Source organism: Carassius auratus, chromosome 44 (assembly GCF_003368295.1).
Source record: "Carassius auratus strain Wakin chromosome 44, ASM336829v1, whole genome shotgun sequence".
NCBI lineage: Eukaryota > Metazoa > Chordata > Actinopteri > Cypriniformes > Cyprinidae > Carassius > Carassius auratus.
The window spans coordinates 12,925,754-12,936,290 of record NC_039286.1 but is presented as its reverse complement, the minus strand read 5'-3'; the positions used below and the strand labels follow the sequence as shown (position 1 = coordinate 12,936,290).

At 36.4% G+C, this 10,537-nt stretch overlaps 1 protein-coding gene and 1 long non-coding RNA gene across 2 annotated transcripts in view; one reads left to right on the top strand and one right to left on the bottom strand.

Annotated features, from left to right (window-relative positions):
• Positions 1 to 10,537, top strand: part of LOC113062565 (serine/threonine-protein phosphatase 6 regulatory ankyrin repeat subunit A-like) — a 215,327-nt gene that overhangs the window by 49,340 nt on the left and 155,450 nt on the right. The gene's annotated exons all lie outside the window — the stretch shown is intronic.
• On the bottom strand, positions 5,316 to 7,484 carry LOC113062569 (uncharacterized). The gene is made up of 4 exons (XR_003278557.1): positions 7,352 to 7,484; positions 6,675 to 6,692; positions 6,139 to 6,233; positions 5,316 to 5,533 (listed from the first exon to the last, which is right to left on the bottom strand). It is a non-coding gene; the product is annotated as an uncharacterized LOC113062569 (long non-coding RNA).

Here is a 10,537-nt window from a genome sequence, read left to right as displayed (position 1 = left end):
AAAAAAAAATGCAAGTGATTGCACTGGCCAGCACGCTTTTGCTTGCACTCTCCGCACAACTACTGGATATAGCGCACATTTATCTAGGTTTAATTTTTAAACATACTTGAACTGTTTTATATATCTATAGATTTTATTTTAGGCAAGTCGTGATGATTTAAGAAGGCTAAACTGATCCATAGGTTCACTGTCTGGCACTGGCCGCTTGGCCATTAAAAAAAAAATCTAGGTCTAGGGATAGGGCTTAAATTTGAGGTCCGTGCAAGGCTCTAGGCTGGTCTGCCTCAGTGGTCGAGATGGCCAATCATATCAAAGAATGTGGGTCTTACTGTCACAACATAACTAGAGTTTGTGGAAAAATGTAAGCAGTAGCCTACGGTATTAGAGAACTGTTTTATGATTGAAATGTTCAGCGACCAAACATAATAGACTATCTAGAGATGCAAACTACTCAACCTTTTATGAAATTTCGCCTTTTGAATTGAAAAAATGCGATAGGTTAATGATTCATGTAAAACATAAAATAAATGTGACAATAGACATTTGCGTTTTCGACTATTAAACATACGAATAAGAGTGAGAGTGCACATTTTAAAAGAAAATATTATTTTCAAATAGTGCAAATTGATTTTAGATGTAAAATTCAGCTGCAAAAACCTAGTACCGTTTAATTTCACTTTAATAGCAATAAACAGTTTCTTTTCTTTCCCAATAAAGTGAAATACTGAACATAAACATAGGAAGATGAGAAAATAATTATTTTAGAAGAAAATGTTGGATCGCACTTTCCATCTGAACTCTTCATATATAACTGTCTACAAGCCTAGAACTAATTTAAGCATTCTTATTAACTTATTATAATTATGATTGTAGATCCTTATGAGTTAGTGCGTGGCCATGATTTGTGCGCAAGCATGTCAGTGAGCAAGGCATCACAATCGAACAGATGCATGTTAAAGTTGAGTTTGTTGCGGTTCTGGCTTTGCTACCGTTCGGACGTTCTAGCCTACTGTTCTGCGCTTCGCTTATTATTTCTGTACTTTTCTCAGATTTTTCTACGATTTTTTACTTCAGCAGATCAGCACAGTGCTCAAACAAAATATTTTTGGCACAAACGCTAAAACTAAAAACTTTTTTTGACTGGAATAATACTACAAAAGAAGACTTTGCCTCCCACTGCCAGCAGCTTACATTCTGGAGATGGGAAAACAACTGCCTACATTCAAATGGAAGAGAGAGAAAATGCCTCCTGTTGGATCTACTTGTTGCATGAACTGCTGCAAACTTCTACAAAGAATTGTGATTCTTGAAACAAAGTTACTTGCTGGACTTCCAAAAACAGGCGAAACACTCAGCAGACTGTCGTCATGGACCCTCTCAGCATACAGCCGGTGAGTCCCATGAATCTTCTGAATCTCCAACAGTTTGTACCAAGTGTAGAGGACCAAGCGAAACGGATCATCACACTAATCGATCGGCACAAACAGGGTGCAAGACCCAGAGGAACACAAGAATCAGATTGTCCATGAGTTTCTCGTATTGCCTGCCGTGAGTTTCTCTACCCCAGATTCAACTATGACAAGGCTTGTAAATACCAGTATTCCTACCTCCCACTATACATTGAAAACAGATTTGAAGAATAATGAAATGCGGGTGAGGAATCCCCCAAATGTGATTAGCAGCTAACACCCGTTACTACAGACAGTGGACATTCAGCTCAGAGCGTAGCCGGAGCCCTAGGACTCTGATAGTGGGTGACTCTATTATCAGAAACGATCCGTAGCAGGACTACAATAACATGCTGCTTCCTCAAGCAAACGGTCTCTTATGTGAACAAGGAACTTCAGAAAATGAAGCACAAGACTACAAATCTAATTATCAATCCATGTGGGGAAGAATGATACCTCTCAAAAAGCAGTCAAACTCCCTAAGAAGACTTCAGTGACTCTTTCAACACCTTTGAAGACTCCAAGTTCAGTCGTTCAATCAGTGGGACCCACTCCCAACTGATAACACATGCAGCCACAAAAAGCACTGCTGGATGACAAACCATCCCAGAAGAGACCTGCCTCGAGAGCCTCCTCACAGACAGACTGTGAATGTATCGAAAACAGATACAAGACTCAGCACTCAAGGATGACTTTCTTGAAGACAGGCCGGGGAAGCCAGACATACTTCACAGCCACAGAAACACAGAGAACAACCCATCTCACCCAGACACATATTCCTCTCTCCAGCACTCCACTTCTGTGGCTTTTCACTGAAAAATGGTAGAATTGTGGGTATGCTTGGACTAACTCTCTCACTCATTCGCTGCAAGCCCCGCAAATGTCAACAAGAAAAAAGCAGGGTCCCAAAACATCAAAGCCTGGGGGGCCCTGGCTCCTGTGAGCGCTTCAGACCGCTGCAGCAACAGCAGGCCCCAACCCTCATCTGCTGAAGGTGAACCAAAAACACTGATAGAAAGCTCTCAGTGATATGTGTCGGGTCCCTGCTATAATAACCGCAACCATTCACAAATGTTTAAAGAACAAGTGGGAACCCAGTGTGCCTGTAGCTTTCTCGATTTCACTTTATCATGTGACAGAAAGTTTAAGGCCATCTTAAAGCCGAAGGGCAAACTCATCTAATATGCATCAAAACTAAAACTGATGTAATGACATAAAGCACTGCCATCAAGTTAGGCATCTTTAAACATTCGCTCACTAAAAATTTAATCATTTTGTAATCAATGACTTTATAACCACAAACAATTAGGATTTTATGTTTCTAAATGAAACATGGCTAGAGGACAGCTGCAGTTCAACAGTCCTCAATGAAGCAGTCCTTCCTAACTTCACTTCCATGAGTGTTTGCAGGACTGTTAGGAGAGGTGGAGGTGGAGCTGCTTTTTAAAAGATGTCTATCAATGCAAACAAGTGTCATTTGGTCATGACTTGTCTTTTGAATATTTAGGGATTGTGCTAAAAGGTGCTCAACACATTCTTTTATTATTATTTACAGGCCTCCAAAATACTCTTCAGCATTTGTTGAGGTAACAGAAACGTTATCAAATGATTTCCTCAGAGTTTGACTGTTTTGCTAATGCAGGGAATTTTAATTTTCACATAGACAATGCAGAAAACAAAACTACAAAAGAAATGATAACAGTTCTAAATACCTTTGACTTGATTCAGCATGTGCATGGACCCACACAAAGGTGGACACACTCTAGATGTAATCATCAGTAGGGCTCTAAACATTCATTCATTGTTATTAAGGACGTAGTACTATCTGATCACTTCCTGTATTTTCTTTGATATATTGATCTCTGCTACCACTTACTCTAGAACTGTCTCTGTCAGAACGGATATGCTTTCAAATGTAGCCGCACTTAATAACCAGAGCCGTAGTTCGCTGACAAGTGGTGCATTATTGCGTTCAAAATCGCAGAAGAATCTCATGCGGTTATGAACGCGATATTGCGTAGCTTGTCAGCGAACTACGGCTCTGTCTATTAAGTGCGGCTCCATTTGAAAGCAGGTTATTGACATCAACCGCTAATCACCGCTAATCACAGAACCAGCTTTACTGACGAGACATGCATGACAATTGCATGCAATTAATAGTGCAGCCCTAACAAGAACACTAGTGTACTATTTACGGAGGCCATATCTTTAACACCAAGTATTTTTGCCGACTCTGTTGATATTCTCCTTGATTCCTTCAACTCAAAAGTTAAGAATGTTATTAATGATATTGCTCCAATAATAGTCAGTAAGAAAACAAACAACATTTTGGAAGACATAGTGCAGCAACTAAAATCATCAACTTGCTATATTGACACACCTTCCCACATCTTTTTTCAAAAGTGTGCTTAACTGTTTAGAAGTAAATCTCTTTCTGGGACTTTTCCAAACTCCCTGAAAACTGCAGTTGTTAAGCCCCTCCTGAAAAAGAGCAATCTTGATAACACCATTTTGAGCAATTATAGACCAATATCTAATCTTCCTTTTATAGGCAAAATTATAGAAAAGGTAGTTTTTAATCAGCTGAATAAACACTTAAACATCTGGTTTCAGACCGCATCACAGCACAGAGACAGCACTCATTAAGATAATAAATGATATTAACTTAAATTGTGACTCTGGCAATATATCAGTGCTGGTATTGCTAGATCTCAGTGCTGCGTTTGACACTGTCGATCATAACATACTACTAGAGAGACTGGAAAACTGGGTCGGGCTTTCTGGGATGGTACTCAAATGGTTCAGGTCATACTTAAAAAGGAGCGATCATTATGTGAGTCTAGGAGAGCATAAGTCTAAGTAGACATCCATGATATGTGGAGACCCACAAGGTTCAATTCTTGCACCGCTCTTGTTTAGCCTGTATATGCTTCCTCTAAGTAAAATAATGAGAAAGAACCTAATTGCCTATTACAGCTATGCTGATGATACCCAGATTTACCTAGCCTTATCTCCAAATGAATACAGCCCCACTGACTCCCTCTGCCAATGCATTGATGAAATTAATAGCTGGATGTGCCAGAACTTTCTTCAGTTAAACAAGGAAAAAACTGAAGTCATTGCATTTGGAAACAAAGATGAAGTTTTTAAGGTGAATGCATACTTTGACTCTAGGGGTCTAACAACTAAAAATCAAGACAGGAAACGTGGTGTGATTCTGGAGACAGACCTTAGTTTCAGTAGTCATGTCAAAGCAGTAACTAAATCAGCATACTATCATTTAAAAAACATTGCAAGAATTAGATGTTTTGTTTCCAGCCAAGACTTGGAGAAACTTGTTCATGCTTTATCACCAGCAGGGTGGACTATTGTAATAGGCTCCACACCGGCCTTCCCAAAAAGACCATTAGACAGCTGCAGCTCATCCAGAACACTGCTGCCAGGATTCTGACTAGAACATCTGAGCATATCACACCAGTCCTCATTAACTTCCAGTTACATTTAAGATTGATTTTAAAGTACTTTCTACTTGTCTAGAAGTCACTCAAAGACCTAGGACCAAAATACATTGCTTCCAGAATCAGCCTCCAGAAGAGATCAGATGTGCTAAAACACTAGTCACATTTAAATCTAGACTCAAAACTCATCTGTTTAGCTGTGCATTTATTGAATGAGCACTGTGCGATGTCCGACCTGATTGCACTGTATTTTATGTATTAACTGTAAGATCATTTTCTATTTCTAACTGTTTTAAATTCAAGTCAATTTTTAAATAATTTCCAAAGTTTTAAAATTGCTTGTTTTACTTTTGTTCTTCATGATTATTTTACTTAATTTTATGTAAAGCACTTTGAATTACCATTTTGTTCGAAATTTGCTATATAAATAAACTTGCCTTGCCTTGCTACAGCAACCTCCCCCACCACACACACACATACACGCAAAATTGTAGAGGGCCTCGCACATCAACTTTGCACAGGGCCTCTCACCCTCCTTGCGACGGCTCTGCTGGGGCATATTTTAAACAAAAGGCAGTGGCTGCTGCAGTATTTGCCCCGTCTCTTTTGATGTTTTCTGGACACTCTCTGTAAGAAATATTTGAATAAGAAAATGTGTAAGTATAGGATATGATGCACTATAGTAATCACTGAATGTAATCATTAACTATTTATTTGCCTTCCACAGAATACATTTAGACCACTTACACTATTGATTTGGTTTCTTAGAAAAAAATAAAAATCTACCCTAGCTTTAAGAGCCATGAATGTAAATTACATGCTATAAGTCATCAAAATATATTTCAGCTTGTGATGCAATTGACAAACACTAAGCAGACAATCTAGCAAAAGAAAACCATGACAACAAAGACACATTGCAGTATTTTTTTGCAGAGTGTCTTAAGGTAAATTAACATTTAATGTCTAATACATTAAATGCAAAAACAATTGTTAGAGAATGCAAAAACAATTGTTAGAGTTCTGAACAATAAAGATAGGCTGGCAACAGGAATGACCTGCCAATCAATAAGAAGTGTATATATGGAAGTTTGTGTGATTTCTGTGTGACAGATGAGTACCTACAATACGAGGTTACTGGTTTTCACTAAACCAACTAAAACAGAAACTAAACAACGCTGAATGTCACAATGATATGATGCTAATATTTGTATTATATGTTAATTTTGTTTTACCTGTGACAACAGTGTACAGATTGATCTTGGTGAAAGCAAGCTTCCCCTTCCCCCACTTCATACTGAAACAGGCCATGACCTCATTTTTCATCAACCTGTGGATACAAGAGTAATGCCCAAATAATTAATTATACATGACACATTATGAGGCAGGTGTTATAGTTTCTGTTACGTGTTCATCATATCTAGTATAATGCAGATATCATACAGGTCCTCCAGTTGGTACTAGATTAAAAGTCATAGGCTCACCCAAACTGGCAGGTTTTTATCTTATTGCAAAACAACTGATATTGTGCAATTTCAAAATGTAAAACCAACACTATTTCAACAACTTGGCCTGTAAATATTAATTTCATTCATTTTCTCCTTGCTAGCAACTGTAAAGTGCAAAATTATAGGATAACAGAAGAGCACACAAGAAAACCAGAAGAATCAGATTAACTACCTTCAATCTATTAATATTTTAATCTAATTAATGTAATATATTAAAGCAGATTGTTCTAGCGGCTCTTTTATAAATGAACAAAAAAACATACCTTACAACAATATGGCTTCTTCAGAACATGGCAAAGAGATAAATGCAAAACAAAGCAAAAACAAAACAAAAGTTATAACCTCATATAGTATAGCCCCTAAATTCACACTATATTAAATACTATACCTTAGTGATAAACTTGAACCCCAAATATAAAACTAGAGCTTGTAGAAGAAAAGGCTGTTTTTGCTTAAAATAAATAAAAAAGGAGCCTCTTTACATCGTGTGTAGAAATCTGACAGCTAAAGGAGATCCAAAATTAATTAAACTTGTACAGCAGAATATTAAGTTACTATAAACACCTGTATAACTAATTCGCATGACACAATTGAAGAAAAAAAAGCATTGAATCGAACAAATTTCATGATGAAAAGCTTAACGTTAAATTATTCGAAACAATAATAATAATAATATAATAATTAAAAACATATGTCTCAAGTTTAAACTTTATTTGAACTGTTTTTCAGCGCTAACAGTTAGATGGCTTTAATGACTCAGGCGTTTTTATTTCAGGGATATAACAGTTAACGTTACCATTTTTTAATTAATTATCTCTACCCATCGGTCTTGCAGCTAAAACACTTCGATGTATTTGATACGTATTACAAGTAATATCATTATATAGGGGGGCATAAACACTTTTACGTTATACATGATCTAATACCCAGATATACTCACCACAGTTTGAGCTGTAAGTGCACCGCAGGCCGCCTGATAAACTGATGCCTGCCGATCCAAAAAAGACCGCCAAGTAGTCGCAAAATGGCGCAATAGCGCGATGTCACCGTGTTGCATTATGTTTGGGCGTGGGATTATGGGGGTTGGCAAAAAAATAAAAATACAAATAATAATCATAATAATAATAAAAATCCAAATAAAATAAACAATAATATACTTTAAATTAACTTGTATTATTCTGTAGTGCTTATTCACAAAATCCATACACAGAAAAAGTTTGAAGCATATTCATCATTGATGGATGAGATCAACATTTAAATATGAAATTTGTAATTTTAAATTTTTAACTAGAATGTACTTTAAATATGAAAAATGCAAGTAAGAAGCAGCAATCAATCTGATCAATTATTTTATATATTTAAAAAAAACATATATAAGAACAGACTAAATTATAGCAAAGGAATTAGACATTTATATTGCATAATTATAAGACTGTACAATAAACAGTAATGCTTGCATTGTCTGCATGCACTCACTTTACTTTCCAACACAAAGATCAACAAGTTTATGTTTTGATAAACAATGTTTCCAGCCCAGAATTAAGTAAGCAATACTGTTTTGATCCTCCTAAATATGTCTTAACATGTTTGAGAGTGTTTGAATTGCATTATATTGCAAACAAGATTGTGTCACGGGCCAGCAAAGAAAGAACAGGGTCTGGGTCCAAATGCAGGGAAGATTAACTTTAACCCTCTGGAGTCTAAGAACAAAAAAGCCAACACGGCAAAAACAAAACCAAGATGCAAAAAAACACGAGAACCAGTAACACTTACAAGACGTTGAGGTGACAAGGTGGGCGGGGTCAGAAAAGAGACAGGACAAAAGCACATGGCACCAAACAAACACAACACTCACAGAAGACTGTGACAGAAAAGACAGAAAAACTGTGACAGATTGGATATCAATTTATATAAACTGTTATGGTTCATGAATGGTCATGGGTCAAATTAAAGTCATAACACTTTATTTTCATAGTCCCTTTTGAATATTCTATTGACAATATAAGTATTGCACTTACATGTCAACTAACTCTCATTATAGTACTAATAGACTGTCTGCTTAATTTCTAATTCTGATGCTCTCCCAGAATATGTTTGACTGACTACAAGTAACTTTGCAAGTACATCAACTTATTCTAACACTCTAATGAAAGCAGGTACAGTCGTGGCCCAAAATACTGGCACCCTTTGTAAAAGTGACCAAAGAAGGTTGTGAAAATTCATTGTTAATCCTTTTGATATTTTATTTAAAAAAATATTCACAAAAATGTATCCTTTCATTGGATAATAAGAAATGAAAAGTTTTTTCTCAAATGCTCATTGGACACAATTATTGGCCCCCCTAGAAATTTTTATGAGTAAAATATCTCTGAAGTATATTCCCATTCAAATTCACAATTTTGAGCACTCAAGCTTGATTATAAACATGAAATTATCCAGCTATGGCTATGGCTACCTGTTTCACAGAAATATAAAGAGGAGGGAAAACAAAGCCCAAATTCCCTTAATCATTCATCACAATGAGAAAAACCAAAGAATGTATTTCTGATGTGATAATTGAGATAATTGAGCTTAACAAATTGGTGAAGTGGCTTTAAGAAAAGAGCTAGAGCAGTGAAAATTCCCATTTCCACCATCAGGGCAATAATTAAGAATCTCCAATCAACATAAAATGTTACAAAACTGCTTGGAAGAGGACTTGTCTATATCGTCCTAATGTGTGGTGAGAAGGAGAGTTTGAGTAGCTAAAGACTCGCCAAAGGTCACAGCTGGAGAACTGCAGCAAATAGCAGAGTCTCTGGTTCAGAAAACCTTTTAAAAAAAGTCAAACAGAACCTACATCAACACATGTTGTTTGGGAGGGTTACAAGAAAAATTATCCTAGCTCATTCAAAAACAAACTAAAGCATAATTCAGTTATCAGCCAAGACTGGAACTTTAAATGTGAATGGCTTCTATGATCAGATGAAACCAAAAAAATGAGATTTTTTTAGCAGCAAACACTCAAGATGGGTTAGGTGAACACAGAGAGAAAAAAGTAACCCATGTGCACAATGAAATATACTGCTGTATTTGTTTTTTTTCTGGGCCTATATTTCTGCTGGAGGCCCTAGACATCTTGTTTAGAAACATGGCATCATGGATTCTATCAAATACCAACAGATAAAAAATCAGTAAGTGACTGTTAGAAATCTTATAATGGTCCATGTTTTGATCTTTCAACCATACAATAATCCAAACACAAACCTCGAAAACAACACAGAAATGGGTCACTGAGCTCAAAACCAAGCTTCTGCTATAGCCATTCCAGTCCTCTGACCTGAACCTTACAGAACATGAGAGGAGTGAACTGAAGAAGCACCAACATGGAGCTGGGAATCTAAAGGGTCTGGAGTGATTCTGGATGAAAGAATGGTCTCTGATCTCTTGTCAGGTGTTCTCTAACCTCATCAGGCATTATAGAAAAAAAAAATAGACCTGTTAATCTGGCAAATGGAGGTTTCAAAAAGTACTGAATAAAAGGGTGCCATTAATTGTGGCCAATGTGTATTAGAAAAAAAAAAACATTTATTTCATAATGATATTTCCCCCTGTTTTAAATTCTTATTATCCAATGAAAGGATACATTTTTGTGAATTTTTTATATAAAAGTGCAAAACGATTAAAGCAGATGAATTTTCACACCCTTCTTTGATCATATTTACCAAGGGTGCTGATATTTTTGGCCACGACTGTAGGTGCAACAACGCAACAACATAAATTTCAAAAGGAACCATAACAATAAAGTGAAACCACTATATTAAATAACAATTTAAAAAAAATAAAATAAATTGATGTTATAATTTGACGTTGTTTGGATGTTACCATTATGACGCCTTGAAAACACTGGATTATGGTTGCCATACCTGATGACTAAATATCAGTATTTGATGTCAATCTGACGTTGGTTTAAGAGGTTGACTCGACGTTGGATTTTGATTTGCTAATGCCACAACCTAAAACTAACTACAGATAAACATCAAATGATGTTTTAATTTGAAGTTGTGTGGACGTTGCCATTATGACGTCTAGAAAACGTTGGATTATGGTTGCCATACCTGACGACTTAATATCAGTATTTGATGTC